Raw genomic sequence first — 15,616 nt, forward strand, 5'->3', positions numbered from 1 at the left:
TGCAAGAGTGCAAAATCATGCATAGAAGTTTCAGTTTAAATAAAGAAGAAAAATTGCACCTCTTTTGCTTGACATTTACGTTATGATGCGAGAATTTTCTTTTTTCATCTTACATACTTGTCTTTAGTTTCTTTTCGACTTTAAATTAAAAGCAATCTTCACGCTTATTTATGTCACGCGGAGACTTGTCCAAACCATCACACTTAACACACGCAACTCTTTAACTTATCTTACCAAATAATCTCACTTTCCCCAAATATGATGTTTTGAGTCCCATTCTGAAAATCATATTAGATAATGGGAATGAGGCCGAATTATATTCACGCAAAACCCTTTTTCATTTTGGTTGTGTAATGTCGAAGTCGAAAGTTTAATTTTGGGAAAATGTGCTCAAAGTGTGAGATTCAAGTGTAATTATATACTCTAAAAGACTTGTTCCTGGTGGTTGTGGACCGGTGAAGTCGATCATTTGTTTGCTGGGAAAATGAGCTAAAAAATAGATTCAAGATTGTGTCAAAATTTGTAGTATTGCATGGGGGTGTAGCTCAGAGGTAGAGCATTTGACTGCAGATCAAGAGGCCCTTGGTTCAAATCCAAGCGCCCCCTTTGTCTTTTTTGGGAAATTTATTTTGGTAGAACCATTTATATAGAGCAACGACATGCACGAGGATATCAATTTGACGAAAGAGAAATCGCTCCACCTTTAAGAATACATCGAATATTTCTACTTTGCTTTCCCTTCGTCACTAGAGAAGTATTTTTGAAAGAAAACACCCATGAATGTCTTCAGTTTCTTTGAGATGAAAAAGAAAATTTTTTACGCATTTTAAGTCACGTGAAGATTTTTCCAAAGCATCTAACTTACGTACACAATTATCTGCAGGTTGCATCAAAATACATTTCACTTTCCCAAATTTGTATGTAATGAATGCCATTCTGAAAATCAGATTAAATAATGTGACTGAGGTCCAATTACATCCTCTAAAAGAATTGTTCATAGTGGTTGTGGTCTGGTGAAGTCGAGAATTTGTTTGCTGGGAAAATGAGCTAAATATTTATTCAAGATTGTGTCAAAATTTGTAGTATTGGATGGGGGTGTAGCTCAGAGGTAGAGCATTTGACTGCAGATCAAGAGGTCCTTGGTTCAAATCCAAGCGCCCCCTTTTCTTGTTCGTGAATTTTGTCATTGGCAGGACCTCTGCAAGAGTGCAAAATCATGCATAGAAGTTTCAGTTTAAATAAAGAAGAAAAATTGCACCTCTTTTGCTTGACATTTAAGTTACATACTTGTCTTTAGTTTATTTTCGACTTTTAATAAAAAGAAATCTTCACGCTTATTTATGTCACGCGGAGACTTGTCCAAACCATCACACTTAACACACGCAACTGTTTAACTTATCTTACCAAATAATCTCACTTTCCCCAAATATGATGTTTTGAGTCCCATTCTGAAAATCATATTAGATAATGGGAATGAGGCCGAATTATATTCACGCAAAACCCTTTTTCATTTTGGTTGTGTAATGTCGAAGTCGAAAGTTTAATTTTGGGAAAATGTGCTCAAAGTGTGAGATTCAAGTGTAATTATATACTCTAAAAGACTTGTTCCTGGTGGTTGTGGACCGGTGAAGTCGATCATTTGTTTGCTGGGAAAATGAGCTAAAAAATAGATTCAAGATTGTGTCAAAATTTGTAGTATTGCATGGGGGTGTAGCTCAGAGGTAGAGCATTTGACTGCAAATCAAGAGGCCCTTGGTTCAAATCCAAGCGCCCCCTTTGTCTTTTTTGGGAAATTTATTTTGGTAGAACCATTTATATAGAGCAACGACATGCACGAGGATATCAATTTGACGAAAGAGAAATCGCTCCACCTTTAAGAATACATCGAATATTTCTACTTTGCTTTCCCTTCATCACTAGAGAAGTATTTTTGAAAGAAAACACCCATGAATGTCTTCAGTTTCTTTGAGATGAAAAAGAAAATTTTTTACGCATTTTAAGTCACGTGAAGATTTTTCCAAAGCATCTAACTTACGTACACAATTATCTGCAGGTTGCATCAAAATACATTTCACTTTCCCAAATTTGTATGTAATGAATGCCATTCTGAAAATCAGATGAAATAATGTGACTGAGGTCCAATTATATCCTCTAAAAGACTTGTTCATCGTGGTTGTGGTCTGGTGAAGTCTAAAATTTGTTTGCTGGGAAAATGAGCTAAATATTTATTCAAGATTGTGTCAAATTTTGCAGTATTGGATGGGGGTGTAGCTCAGAGGTAGAGCATTTGACTGCAGATCAAGAGGTCCTTGGTTCAAATCCAAGCGCCCCCTTTTCTTGTTCGTGAATTTTGTCATTGGCAGGACCTCTGCAAGAGTGCAAAATCATGCATAGAAGTTTCAGTTTAAATAAAGAAGAAAAATTGCACCTCTTTTGTTGACATTTACGTTATGATGCGAGAATTTTCTTTTTTCATCATACATACTTGTCTTTAGTTTCTTTTCGACTTTAAATTAAAAGCAATCTTCACGCTTATTTATGTCACGCGGAGACTTGTCCAAACCATCACACTTAACACACGCAACTCTTTAACTTATCTTACCAAATAATCTCACTTTCCCCAAATATGATGTTTTGAGTCCCATTCTGAAAATCATATTAGATAATGGGAATGAGGCCGAATTATATTCACGCAAAACCCTTTTTCATTTTGGTTGTGTAATGTCGAAGTCGAAAGTTTAATTTTGGGAAAATGTGCTCAAAGTGTGAGATTCAAGTGTAATTATATACTCTAAAAGACTTGTTCCTGGTGGTTGTGGACCGGTGAAGTCGATCATTTGTTTGCTGGGAAAATGAGCTAAAAAATAGATTCAAGATTGTGTCAAAATTTGTAGTATTGCATGGGGGTGTAGCTCAGAGGTAGAGCATTTGACTGCAAATCAAGAGGCCCTTGGTTCAAATCCAAGCGCCCCCTTTGTCTTTTTTGGGAAATTTATTTTGGTAGAACCATTTATATAGAGCAACGACATGCACGAGGATATCAATTTGACGAAAGAGAAATCGCTCCACCTTTAAGAATACATCGAATATTTCTACTTTGCTTTCCCTTCATCACTAGAGAAGTATTTTTGAAAGAAAACACCCATGAATGTCTTCAGTTTCTTTGAGATGAAAAAGAAAATTTTTTACGCATTTTAAGTCACGTGAAGATTTTTCCAAAGCATCTAACTTACGTACACAATTATCTGCAGGTTGCATCAAAATACATTTCACTTTCCCAAATTTGTATGTAATGAATGCCATTCTGAAAATCAGATTAAATAATGTGACTGAGGTCCAATTACATCCTCTAAAAGAATTGTTCATAGTGGTTGTGGTCTGGTGAAGTCGAGAATTTGTTTGCTGGGAAAATGAGCTAAATATTTATTCAAGATTGTGTCAAAATTTGTAGTATTGGATGGGGGTGTAGCTCAGAGGTAGAGCATTTGACTGCAGATCAAGAGGTCCTTGGTTCAAATCCAAGCGCCCCCTTTTCTTGTTCGTGAATTTTGTCATTGGCAGGACCTCTGCAAGAGTGCAAAATCATGCATAGAAGTTTCAGTTTAAATAAAGAAGAAAAATTGCACCTCTTTTGCTTGACATTTAAGTTACATACTTGTCTTTAGTTTATTTTCGACTTTTAATAAAAAGAAATCTTCACGCTTATTTATGTCACGCGGAGACTTGTCCAAACCATCACACTTAACACACGCAACTGTTTAACTTATCTTACCAAATAATCTCACTTTCCCCAAATATGATGTTTTGAGTCCCATTCTGAAAATCATATTAGATAATGGGAATGAGGCCGAATTATATTCACGCAAAACCCTTTTTCATTTTGGTTGTGTAATGTCGAAGTCGAAAGTTTAATTTTGGGAAAATGTGCTCAAAGTGTGAGATTCAAGTGTAATTATATACTCTAAAAGACTTGTTCATGGTGGTTGTGGACCGGTGAAGTCGATCATTTATTTGCTGGGAAAATGAGCTAAAAAATAGATTCAAGATTGCGTTAAAATTTGTAGTATTGCATGGGGGTGTAGCTCAGAGGTAGAGCATTTGACTGCAGATCAAGAGGTCCTTGGTTCAAATCCAAGCGCCCCCTTTGTCTTTTTTGGGAAATTTATTTTGGTAGAACCATTTATATAGAGCAACGACATGCACGAGGATATCAATTTGACGAAAGAGAAATCGCTCCACCTTTAAGAATACATCGAATATTTCTACTTTGCTTTCCCTTCATCACTAGAGAAGTATTTTTGAAAGAAAACACCCATGAATGTCTTCAGTTTCTTTGAGATGAAAAAAAAAAATATTTACGCATTTTAAGTCACGTGAAGACTTTTCCAAAGCATCTAACTTACATACACAATTATCTGCATTTTGCATCAAAATACATTTCACTTTCCCAAATTTGTATGTAATGAATGCCATTCTGAAAATCAGATGAAATAATGTGACTGAGGTCCAATTATATCCTCTAAAAGACTTGTTCATCGTGGTTGTGGTCTGGTGAAGTCTAAAATTTGTTTGCTGGGAAAATGAGCTAAATATTTATTCAAGATTGTGTCAAATTTTGCAGTATTGGATGGGGGTGTAGCTCAGAGGTAGAGCATTTGACTGCAGATCAAGAGGTCCTTGGTTCAAATCCAAGCGCCCCCTTTTCTTGTTCGTGAATTTTGTCATTGGCAGGACCTCTGCAAGAGTGCAAAATCATGCATAGAAGTTTCAGTTTAAATAAAGAAGAAAAATTGCACCTCTTTTGCTTGACATTTACGTTATGATGCGAGAATTTTCTTTTTTCATCTTACATACTTGTCTTTAGTTTCTTTTCGACTTTAAATTAAAAGCAATCTTCACGCTTATTTATGTCACGCGGAGACTTGTCCAAACCATCACACTTAACACACGCAACTCTTTAACTTATCTTACCAAATAATCTCACTTTCCCCAAATATGATGTTTTGAGTCCCATTCTGAAAATCATATTAGATAATGGGAATGAGGCCGAATTATATTCACGCAAAACCCTTTTTCATTTTGGTTGTGTAATGTCGAAGTCGAAAGTTTAATTTTGGGAAAATGTGCTCAAAGTGTGAGATTCAAGTGTAATTATATACTCTAAAAGACTTGTTCCTGGTGGTTGTGGACCGGTGAAGTCGATCATTTGTTTGCTGGGAAAATGAGCTAAAAAATAGATTCAAGATTGTGTCAAAATTTGTAGTATTGCATGGGGGTGTAGCTCAGAGGTAGAGCATTTGACTGCAGATCAAGAGGCCCTTGGTTCAAATCCAAGCGCCCCCTTTGTCTTTTTTGGGAAATTTATTTTGGTAGAACCATTTATATAGAGCAACGACATGCACGAGGATATCAATTTGACGAAAGAGAAATCGCTCCACCTTTAAGAATACATCGAATATTTCTACTTTGCTTTCCCTTCATCACTAGAGAAGTATTTTTGAAAGAAAACACCCATGAATGTCTTCAGTTTCTTTGAGATGAAAAATAAATTTTTTTACGCATTTTAAGTCACGTGAAGATTTTTCCAAAGCATCTAACTTACGTACACAATTATCTGCAGGTTGCATCAAAATACATTTCACTTTCCCAAATTTGTATGTAATGAATGCCATTCTGAAAATCAGATTAAATAATGTGACTGAGGTCCAATTACATCCTCTAAAAGAATTGTTCATAGTGGTTGTGGTCTGGTGAAGTCGAGAATTTGTTTGCTGGGAAAATGAGCTAAATATTTATTCAAGATTGTGTCAAAATTTGTAGTATTGGATGGGGGTGTAGCTCAGAGGTAGAGCATTTGACTGCAGATCAAGAGGTCCTTGGATCAAATCCAAGCGCCCCCTTTTCTTGTTCGTGAATTTTGTCATTGGCAGGACCTCTGCAAGAGTGCAAAATCATGCATAGAAGTTTCAGTTTAAATAAAGAAGAAAAATTGCACCTCTTTTGCTTGACATTTAAGTTACATACTTGTCTTTAGTTTATTTTCGACTTTTAATAAAAAGAAATCTTCACGCTTATTTATGTCACGCGGAGACTTGTCCAAACCATCACACTTAACACACGCAACTGTTTAACTTATCTTACCAAATAATCTCACTTTCCCCAAATATGATGTTTTGAGTCCCATTCTGAAAATCATATTAGATAATGGGAATGAGGCCGAATTATATTCACGCAAAACCCTTTTTCATTTTGGTTGTGTAATGTCGAAGTCGAAAGTTTAATTTTGGGAAAATGTGCTCAAAGTGTGAGATTCAAGTGTAATTATATACTCTAAAAGACTTGTTCCTGGTGGTTGTGGACCGGTGAAGTCGATCATTTGTTTGCTGGGAAAATGAGCTAAAAAATAGATTCAAGATTGTGTCAAAATTTGCAGTATTGCATGGGGGTGTAGCTCAGAGGTAGAGCATTTGACTGCAGATCAAGAGGTCCTTGGTTCAAATCCAAGCGCCCCCTTTGTCTTTATTGTGAAATTTATTTTGGTAGAACCATTTATATAGAGCAACGACATGCACGAAGGATATCAATTTGACGAAAGAGAAATCGCTCCACCTTTAAGAATACATCGAATATTTCTAATTTGCTTTCCCTTCATCACTAGAGAAGTATTAATCTTTGGTTCTTTCGGTTAAGTCACGTCTAAAGATAAAATAATAAATTAAAATAAAAGCATATTGCGACGTTTCGATTGCAACACAAGCAATCATCATCAGGCAAAAAAGAAATAGCAACAAAAATCTAACTAGAAAACTATAGACAGACATACAAGCAGACAGACATCACAAGGACACACAGAGAGAGGACACATATCGGCACAAAGAGAGGGGTCGTTTCTGTGACGGTCCCTTAAATATAGAGAGGGGGGCAGGGACGGAGAGAGGGAGGGGGCAGAGAAAATTAGCATATCAATGAGTGGACGGCAAAGTGCTGCTGCTGCGCAAGTAAGATGGCGACGTGGAACGGCACGCAAGCTTGTAAATTAGGAGAAAGGCACACTAAAATTAAATAACCTCGCAAAATATCGAAATGTGATGTAATACAACACAGAGAGTCGGTCAACACACTTTGCCGTCCACTCATTGATATGCTAATTTTCTCTGCCCCCTCCCTCTCTCCGTCCCTGCCCCCCTCTCTATATTTAAGGGACCGTCACAGAAACGACCCCTCTCTTTGTGCCGATATGTGTCCTCTCTCTGTGTGTCCTTGTGATGTCTGTCTGCTTGTATGTCTGTCTATAGTTTTCTAGTTAGATTTTTGTTGCTATTTCTTTTTTGCCTGATGATGATTGCTTGTGTTGCAATCGAAACGTCGCAATATGCTTTTATTTTAATTTATTATTTTATCTTTAGACGTGACTTAACCGAAAGAACCAAATATTAATTCCTGCAGTCACGAAAGCTCCATAATTAAGATAGAGAAGTATTTTTTAAAGAAAACACCCATGAAAGTCTTCAGTTTCTTTGAGATAAAAAGAAAAATATTTACGCATTTTAAGTCATGTGAAGACTTTTCCAAAGCATCTAACTTACATACACAATACTCTGCAACTTGTATCAAAATACATTTCACATCCCCGAATGTTGATGTAATGAATGCCAATCTGAAAATCAGATGAAATAATGTAACTGAGGTCCAATTACATCCTCTAAAAGAATTGTTCATAGTGGTTGTGGTCTGGTGAAGTCGAGAATTTGTTTGCTGGGAAAATGAGCTAAATATTTATTCAAGATTGTGTCAAAATTTGTAGTATTGGATGGGGGTGTAGCTCAGAGGTAGAGCATTTGACTGCAGATCAAGAGGTCCTTGGATCAAATCCAAGCGCCCCCTTTTCTTGTTCGTGAATTTTGTCATTGGCAGGACCTCTGCAAGAGTGCAAAATCATGCATAGAAGTTTCAGTTTAAATAAAGAAGAAAAATTGCACCTCTTTTGCTTGACATTTAAGTTACATACTTGTCTTTAGTTTATTTTCGACTTTTAATAAAAAGAAATCTTCACGCTTATTTATGTCACGCGGAGACTTGTCCAAACCATCACACTTAACACACGCAACTGTTTAACTTATCTTACCAAATAATCTCACTTTCCCCAAATATGATGTTTTGAGTCCCATTCTGAAAATCATATTAGATAATGGGAATGAGGCCGAATTATATTCACGCAAAACCCTTTTTCATTTTGGTTGTGTAATGTCGAAGTCGAAAGTTTAATTTTGGGAAAATGTGCTCAAAGTGTGAGATTCAAGTGTAATTATATACTCTAAAAGACTTGTTCCTGGTGGTTGTGGACCGGTGAAGTCGATCATTTGTTTGCTGGGAAAATGAGCTAAAAATAGATTCAAGATTGTGTCAAAATTTGCAGTATTGCATGGGGGTGTAGCTCAGAGGTAGAGCATTTGACTGCAGATCAAGAGGTCCTTGGTTCAAATCCAAGCGCCCCCTTTGTCTTTATTGTGAAATTTATTTTGGTAGAACCATTTATATAGAGCAACGACATGCACGAAGGATATCAATTTGACGAAAGAGAAATCGCTCCACCTTTAAGAATACATCGAATATTTCGAATTTGCTTTCCCTTCATCACTAGAGAAGTATTAATCTTTGGTTCTTTCGGTTAAGTCACGTCTAAAGATAAAATAATAAATTAAAATAAAAGCATATTGCGACGTTTCGATTGCAACACAAGCAATCATCATCAGGCAAAAAAGAAATAGCAACAAAAATCTAACTAGAAAACTATAGACAGACATACAAGCAGACAGACATCACAAGGACACACAGAGAGAGGACACATATCGGCACAAAGAGAGGGGTCGTTTCTGTGACGGTCCCTTAAATATAGAGAGGGGGGCAGGGACGGAGAGAGGGAGGGGGCAGAGAAAATTAGCATATCAATGAGTGGACGGCAAAGTGCTGCTGCTGCGCAAGTAAGATGGCGACGTGGAACGGCACGCAAGCTTGTAAATTAGGAGAAAGGCACACTAAAATTAAATAACCTCGCAAAATATCGAAATGTGATGTAATACAACACAGAGAGTCGGTCAACACACTTTGCCGTCCACTCATTGATATGCTAATTTTCTCTGCCCCCTCCCTCTCTCCGTCCCTGCCCCCCTCTCTATATTTAAGGGACCGTCACAGAAACGACCCCTCTCTTTGTGCCGATATGTGTCCTCTCTCTGTGTGTCCTTGTGATGTCTGTCTGCTTGTATGTCTGTCTATAGTTTTCTAGTTAGATTTTTGTTGCTATTTCTTTTTTGCCTGATGATGATTGCTTGTGTTGCAATCGAAACGTCGCAATATGCTTTTATTTTAATTTATTATTTTATCTTTAGACGTGACTTAACCGAAAGAACCAAATATTAATTCCTGCAGTCACGAAAGCTCCATAATTAAGATAGAGAAGTATTTTTTAAAGAAAACACCCATGAAAGTCTTCAGTTTCTTTGAGATAAAAAGAAAAATATTTACGCATTTTAAGTCATGTGAAGACTTTTCCAAAGCATCTAACTTACATACACAATACTCTGCAACTTGTATCAAAATACATTTCACATCCCCGAATGTTGATGTAATGAATGCCAATCTGAAAATCAGATGAAATAATGTAACTGAGGTCCAATTACATCCTCTAAAAGAATTGTTCATAGTGGTTGTGGTCTGGTGAAGTCGAGAATTTGTTTGCTGGGAAAATGAGCTAAATATTTATTCAAGATTGTGTCAAAATTTGTAGTATTGGATGGGGGTGTAGCTCAGAGGTAGAGCATTTGACTGCAGATCAAGAGGTCCTTGGTTCAAATCCAAGCGCCCCCTTTTCTTGTTCGTGAATTTTGTCATTGGCAGGACCTCTGCAAGAGTGCAAAATCATGCAAAGAAGTTTCAGTTTAAATAAAGAAGAAAAATTGCACCTCTTTTGCTTGACATTTACGTTACATACTTGTCTTTAGTTTCTTTTCGACTTTTAATAAAAAGCAATCTTCACGCTTATTTATATCACGCGGAGACTTGTCCAAACCATCACACTTAACACACGCAACTGTTTAACTTATCTTACCAAATAATCTCACTTTCCACAAATATGATGTTTTGAGTCCCATTCTGAAAATCATATTAGATAATGGGAATGAGGCCGAATTATATTCACGCAAAACCCTTTTCATTTTGGTTGTGTAATGTCGAAGTCGAAAGTTTAATTTTGGGAAAATGTGCTCAAAGTGTGAGATTCAAGTGTAATTATATACTCTAAAAGACTTGTTCATGGTGGTTGTGGACCGGTGAAGTCGATCATTTGTTTGCCGGGAAAATTAGCTAAAAATAGATTAAAGATTGCGTCAAAATTTGTAGCAATGCATGGGGGTGTAGCTCAGAGGTAGAGCATTTGACTGCAGATCAAGAGGTCCTTGGTTCAAATCCAAGCGCCCCCTTTGTCTTTATTGGGAAATTTATTTTGGTAGAACCATTTATATAGAGCAACGACATGCACGAGGATATCAATTTGACGAAAGAGAAATCGCTCTACCTTTAAGAATACATCGAATATTTCTACTTTGCTTTCCCTACATCACTAGAGAAGTATTTTTGAAAGAAAACACCCATGAATGTCTTCAGTTTCTTTGAGATAAAAAGAAAAATATTTACGCATTTTAAGTCAGGTGGAGACTTTTCCAAAGCATCTAACTTACATACACAATACTCTGCAACTTGCATCAAAATACATTTCACTTTCCCAAATTTGTATGTAATGAATGCCATTCTGAAAATCTGATGAAATAATGTGACTGAGGTCCAAATATATCCTCTAAAAGACTTGTTGATAGTGGTTGTGGTCTGGTTACGTCGAGAATTTGTTTGCTGGGAAAATTAGCTAAATATTTATTCAAGATTGCGTCAAAATTTGTAGTATTGGATCGGGGTGTAGCTCAGAGGTAGAGCATTTGACTGCAGATCAAGAGGTCCTTGGTTCAAATCCAAGCGCACCCTTTTCCTGTTCGTGAATTTTGTCATTGGCAGGACCTCTGCTAGAGTGCAAAAACATGCATAGAAGTTTCAGTTTAAATAAAGAAGAAAATTGCACCTCTTTTGCTTGACATTTACGTTATGATGCGAGAATTTTATTTTTTCATCTTACATACTTGTCTTTAGTTTCTTTTCGACTTTTAATTTAAAGCAATCTTCACGCTTATTTATGTCACGCGGAGACTTGTCCAAACCATCACACTTAACACACACAACTGTTTAACTTATCTTACCAAATAATCTCACTTTCCACAAATATGATGTTTTGAGTCCCATTCTGAAAATCATATTAGATAATGGGAATGAGGCCGAATTATATTCACGCAAAACCCTTTTTCATTTTGGTTGTGTAATGTCGAAGTCGAAAGTTTAATTTTGGGAAAATGTGCTCAAAGTGTGAGATTCAAGTGTAATTATATACTCTAAAAGACTTGTTCATGGTGGTTGTGGACTGGTGAAGTCGATCATTTGTTTGCTGGGAAAATGAGCTAAAATTTAGATTCAAGATTGCGTCAAAATTTGTAGTATTGCATGGGGGTGTAGCTCAGAGGTAGAGCATTTGACTGCAGATCAAGAGGTCCTTGGTTCAAATCCAAGCGCCCCCTTTGTCTTTTTGGGAAATTTATTTTGGTAGAACCATTTATATAGAGCAACGACATGCACGAGGATATCAATTTGACGAAAGAGAAATCGCTCCACCTTTAAGAAAACATCGTCTATTTCTACTTTGCTTTCCCTTCATCACTAGAGAAGTATTTTTGAAAGAAAACACCCATGAATGTCTTCAGTTTCTTTGAGAAGAAAAAGAAACAAAAATTACGCATTTTAAGTCACGTGAAGACTTTTCCAAAGCATCTAACTTACATACACAATTATCTGCAACTTGCATCAAAATACATTTCACTTTCCCAAATTTGTATGTAATGAATGCCATTCTGAAAATCTGATGAAATAATGTGACTGAGGTCCAATTATATCCTCTAAAAGACTTGTTGATAGTGGTTGTGGTCTGGTGAAGTCGATAATTTGTTTGCTGGGAAAATGAGCAAAATATTTATTCAAGATTGCGTCAAAATTTGTAGCATTGGATGGGGGTGTAGCTCAGAGGTAGAGCATTTGACTGCAGATCAAGAGGTCCTTGGTTCAAATCCAAGCGCCCCCTTTCTTGTTCGTGAGTTTTGTCATTGGCAGGACCTCTGCAAGAGTGCAAAAACATGCATATAAGTTTCAGTTTAAACAAAGAAGAAAAATTGCACTTCTTTTGCTTGACATTTACGTTATGATGCGAGAATTTTATTTTTTCATCTTACATACTTGTCTTTAGTTTCTTTTCGACTTTTAATTTAAAGCAATCTTCACGCTTATTTATGTCACGCGGAGACTTGTCCAAACCATCACACTTAACACACACAACTGTTTAACTTATCTTACCAAATAATCTCACTTTCCACAAATATGATGTTTTGAGTCCCATTCTGAAAATCATATTAGATAATGGGAATGAGGCCGAATTATATTCACGCAAAACCCTTTTTCATTTTGGTTGTGTAATGTCGAAGTCGAAAGTTTAATTTTGGGAAAATGTGCTCAAAGTGTGAGATTCAAGTGTAATTATATACTCTAAAAGACTTGTTCATGGTGGTTGTGGACTGGTGAAGTCGATCATTTGTTTGCTGGGAAAATGAGCTAAAATTTAGATTCAAGATTGCGTCAAAATTTGTAGTATTGCATGGGGGTGTAGCTCAGAGGTAGAGAGCATTTGACTGCAGATCAAGAGGTCCTTGGTTCAAATCCAAGCGCCCCCTTTGTCTTTTTTGGGAAATTTATTTTGGTAGAACCATTTATATAGAGCAACGACATGCACGAGGATATCAATTTGACGAAAGAGAAATCGCTCCACCTTTAAGAAAACATCGTCTATTTCTACTTTGCTTTCCCTTCATCACTAGAGAAGTATTTTTGAAAGAAAACACCCATGAATGTCTTCAGTTTCTTTGAGAAGAAAAAGAAAAAAAATTACGCATTTTAAGTCACGTGAAGACTTTTCCAAAGCATCTAACTTACATACACAATTATCTGCAACTTGCATCAAAATACATTTCACTTTCCCAAATTTGTATGTAATGAATGCCATTCTGAAAATCTGATGAAATAATGTGACTGAGGTCCAATTATATCCTCTAAAAGACTTGTTGATAGTGGTTGTGGTCTGGTGAAGTCGAGAATTTGTTTGCTGGGAAAATGAGCAAAATATTTATTCAAGATTGCGTCAAAATTTGTAGTATTGGATGGGGGTGTAGCTCAGAGGTAGAGCATTTGACTGCAGATCAAGAGGTCCTTGGTTCAAATCCAAGCGCCCCCTTTCTTGTTCGTGAGTTTTGTCATTGGCAGGACCTCTGCAAGAGTGCAAAAACATGCATATAAGTTTCAGTTTAAACAAAGAAGAAAAATTGCACTTCTTTTGCTTGACATTTACGTTATGATGCGAGAATTTTCTTTTTTCATCTTAGATACTTGTCTTTAGTTTCTTTTCGACTTTTAATTAAAAGCAATCTTCACGCTTATTTATGTCACGCGGAGACTTGTCCAAACCATCACACTTAACACATGCAACTGTTTAACTTATCTTACCAAATAATCTCACTTTCCCCAAAAATGATGTTTTGAGTCCCATTCTGAAAATCATATTAGATAATGGGAATGAGGCCGAATTATATTCACGCAAAACCCTTTTTCATTTTGGTTGTGTAATGTTGAAGTCGAAAGTTTAATTTTGGGAAAATGTGCTCAAAGTGTGAGATTCAAGTGTAATTATATACTCTAAAAGACTTGTTCATGGTGGTTGTGGACCGGTGAAGTCGATCATTTGTTTGCTGGGAAAATGAGCTAAAAAATTAGATTCAAGATTGCGTCAAAATTTGTAGCAATTGCATGGGGGTGTAGCTCAGAGGTAGAGCATTTGACTGCAAATCAAGAGGTCCTTGGTTCAAATCCAAGCGCCCCCTTTGTCTTTTTCGGGAAATTTATTTGGTAGAACCATTTATATAGAGCAACGACATGCACGAGGATATCATTTGACGAAAGAGAAATAGCTCCACCTTTAAGAAAACATCGCTATTTCTACTTTGCTTTCCCTTCATCACTAAAGAAGTATTTTTGAAAGAAAACCCCCATGAATGTCTTCAGTTTCTTTGAGATGAAAAAGAAAAATATTTACGCATTTTAAGTCACGTGAAGACTTTTCCAAAGCATCTAACTTACATACACATTATCTGCATTTTGCATCAAAATACATTCACTTTCCCAAATTTGTATGTAATGAATGCCATTCTGAAAATCAGATGAAATAATGTGGTAGAGTCCAATTATATCTTCTAAAAGACTTGTTCATCGTGGTTGTGGTCTGGTGAAGTCTAGAATTTGTTTGCTGGGAAAATGAGCTAAATATTTAATCAAGATTGTGTCAAAATTGTAGCATTGGATGGGGGTGTAGCTCAGAGGTAGAGCATTTGACTGCAGATCAAGAGGTCCTTGGTTCAATCCAAGCGCCCCCTTTTCTTGTTCGTGAATTTTGTCATTGGCAGGACCTCTGCAAGAGTGCAAAATCATGAATAGAAGTTTCAGTTTAAATAAAGAAGAAAAATTGCACCTCTTTTGCTTGACATTTACGTTATGATGCGAGAATTTTCTTTTTTCATCTTACATACTTGTCTTTAGTTTCTTTTCGACTTTTAATTTAAAGCAATCTTCACGTTTATGTCACGCGGAGACTTGTCCAAACCATCACACTTAACACACGCAACTGTTTAACTTATTACCAAATAATCTCACTTTCCACAAAATGATGTTTTGAGTCCCATTCTGAAAATCATATTAGATATGGGAATGAGGCCGAATTATATTCACGCAAACCCTTTTTCATTTTGGGTGTGTGTTGTCGAAGTCGAAAGTTAATTTTGGGAAAATGTGCTCAAAGTGTGAGATTCAAGTGTAATAATACTCAAAGACTTGTTCATGGTGGTTGTGGCTGGTGAAGTCGATCATTTATTTGCTGGGAAATGAGCTAAAATTTAGATTCAAGATTGCGTCAAAATTTGTAGTATTGCATGGGGGGTAGCTCAGAGGTAGAGCATTTGACTGCAGATCAAGAGGTCCTTGGTTCAAATCCAAGCGCCCCCTTTGTCTTTATTGGGAAATTTATTTGGTGGAACCATTTATATAGAGCAACGACATGCACGAGGATATCGATTTGACGAAAGAGAAATCGCTCCACCTTTAAGAATACATCGAATATTTTTACTTTGCTTCCCTTCATCACTAGAGAAGTATTTTGAAAGAAAACACTCATGAATGTCTTCAGTTTCTTTGAGATGAAAAAGAAATTTTTGTACGCATTTTAAGTCACGTGAAGACTTTCCAAAGCATCTAACTTACATACACAATTATCTGCACTTGCATCAAATACATTTCACTTTCCCAAATTTGTATGTAATGAATGCCATTCTGAAAATCAGATTAAATAATGTGACTGAGGTCCAATTATATC

The 15,616-nt window shown here is 36.4% G+C and overlaps 17 non-coding genes across 17 annotated transcripts; all 17 read left to right on the top strand.

The window, feature by feature from the left end:
* Positions 1-534: 534 nt before the first annotated feature.
* TRNAC-GCA (transfer RNA cysteine (anticodon GCA)) lies at positions 535-606 on the top strand. Its single transcript has one exon. It is a non-coding gene; the product is annotated as a tRNA-Cys (tRNA).
* Positions 607-1,091: 485 nt separating this feature from the next.
* TRNAC-GCA (transfer RNA cysteine (anticodon GCA)) lies at positions 1,092-1,163 on the top strand. Its single transcript has one exon. It is a non-coding gene; the product is annotated as a tRNA-Cys (tRNA).
* A 541-nt stretch (positions 1,164-1,704) lies between these two features.
* On the top strand, positions 1,705-1,776 carry TRNAC-GCA (transfer RNA cysteine (anticodon GCA)). Its single transcript has one exon. It is a non-coding gene; the product is annotated as a tRNA-Cys (tRNA).
* A 485-nt stretch (positions 1,777-2,261) lies between these two features.
* TRNAC-GCA (transfer RNA cysteine (anticodon GCA)) lies at positions 2,262-2,333 on the top strand. The gene has a single exon. It is a non-coding gene; the product is annotated as a tRNA-Cys (tRNA).
* Positions 2,334-2,902: 569 nt separating this feature from the next.
* Positions 2,903-2,974, top strand: TRNAC-GCA (transfer RNA cysteine (anticodon GCA)). The gene has a single exon. It is a non-coding gene; the product is annotated as a tRNA-Cys (tRNA).
* A 485-nt stretch (positions 2,975-3,459) lies between these two features.
* Positions 3,460-3,531, top strand: TRNAC-GCA (transfer RNA cysteine (anticodon GCA)). The gene has a single exon. It is a non-coding gene; the product is annotated as a tRNA-Cys (tRNA).
* Positions 3,532-4,072: 541 nt separating this feature from the next.
* Positions 4,073-4,144, top strand: TRNAC-GCA (transfer RNA cysteine (anticodon GCA)). The gene has a single exon. It is a non-coding gene; the product is annotated as a tRNA-Cys (tRNA).
* A 485-nt stretch (positions 4,145-4,629) lies between these two features.
* Positions 4,630-4,701, top strand: TRNAC-GCA (transfer RNA cysteine (anticodon GCA)). Its single transcript has one exon. It is a non-coding gene; the product is annotated as a tRNA-Cys (tRNA).
* A 570-nt stretch (positions 4,702-5,271) lies between these two features.
* Positions 5,272-5,343, top strand: TRNAC-GCA (transfer RNA cysteine (anticodon GCA)). Its single transcript has one exon. It is a non-coding gene; the product is annotated as a tRNA-Cys (tRNA).
* A 1,098-nt stretch (positions 5,344-6,441) lies between these two features.
* On the top strand, positions 6,442-6,513 carry TRNAC-GCA (transfer RNA cysteine (anticodon GCA)). Its single transcript has one exon. It is a non-coding gene; the product is annotated as a tRNA-Cys (tRNA).
* Positions 6,514-8,424: 1,911 nt separating this feature from the next.
* On the top strand, positions 8,425-8,496 carry TRNAC-GCA (transfer RNA cysteine (anticodon GCA)). Its single transcript has one exon. It is a non-coding gene; the product is annotated as a tRNA-Cys (tRNA).
* A 1,299-nt stretch (positions 8,497-9,795) lies between these two features.
* TRNAC-GCA (transfer RNA cysteine (anticodon GCA)) lies at positions 9,796-9,867 on the top strand. The gene has a single exon. It is a non-coding gene; the product is annotated as a tRNA-Cys (tRNA).
* Positions 9,868-10,406: 539 nt separating this feature from the next.
* TRNAC-GCA (transfer RNA cysteine (anticodon GCA)) lies at positions 10,407-10,478 on the top strand. Its single transcript has one exon. It is a non-coding gene; the product is annotated as a tRNA-Cys (tRNA).
* A 1,125-nt stretch (positions 10,479-11,603) lies between these two features.
* Positions 11,604-11,675, top strand: TRNAC-GCA (transfer RNA cysteine (anticodon GCA)). Its single transcript has one exon. It is a non-coding gene; the product is annotated as a tRNA-Cys (tRNA).
* A 485-nt stretch (positions 11,676-12,160) lies between these two features.
* TRNAC-GCA (transfer RNA cysteine (anticodon GCA)) lies at positions 12,161-12,232 on the top strand. The gene has a single exon. It is a non-coding gene; the product is annotated as a tRNA-Cys (tRNA).
* Positions 12,233-13,360: 1,128 nt separating this feature from the next.
* TRNAC-GCA (transfer RNA cysteine (anticodon GCA)) lies at positions 13,361-13,432 on the top strand. Its single transcript has one exon. It is a non-coding gene; the product is annotated as a tRNA-Cys (tRNA).
* Positions 13,433-14,003: 571 nt separating this feature from the next.
* TRNAC-GCA (transfer RNA cysteine (anticodon GCA)) lies at positions 14,004-14,075 on the top strand. The gene has a single exon. It is a non-coding gene; the product is annotated as a tRNA-Cys (tRNA).
* Positions 14,076-15,616: the final 1,541 nt, after the last annotated feature.

This window comes from Lethenteron reissneri, unplaced genomic scaffold, assembly GCF_015708825.2.
Source record: "Lethenteron reissneri isolate LAM-NWPU_2019-01 unplaced genomic scaffold, ASM1570882v1 scaffold_87, whole genome shotgun sequence".
NCBI classification, from domain to species: Eukaryota; Metazoa; Chordata; class Hyperoartia; order Petromyzontiformes; family Petromyzontidae; genus Lethenteron; species Lethenteron reissneri.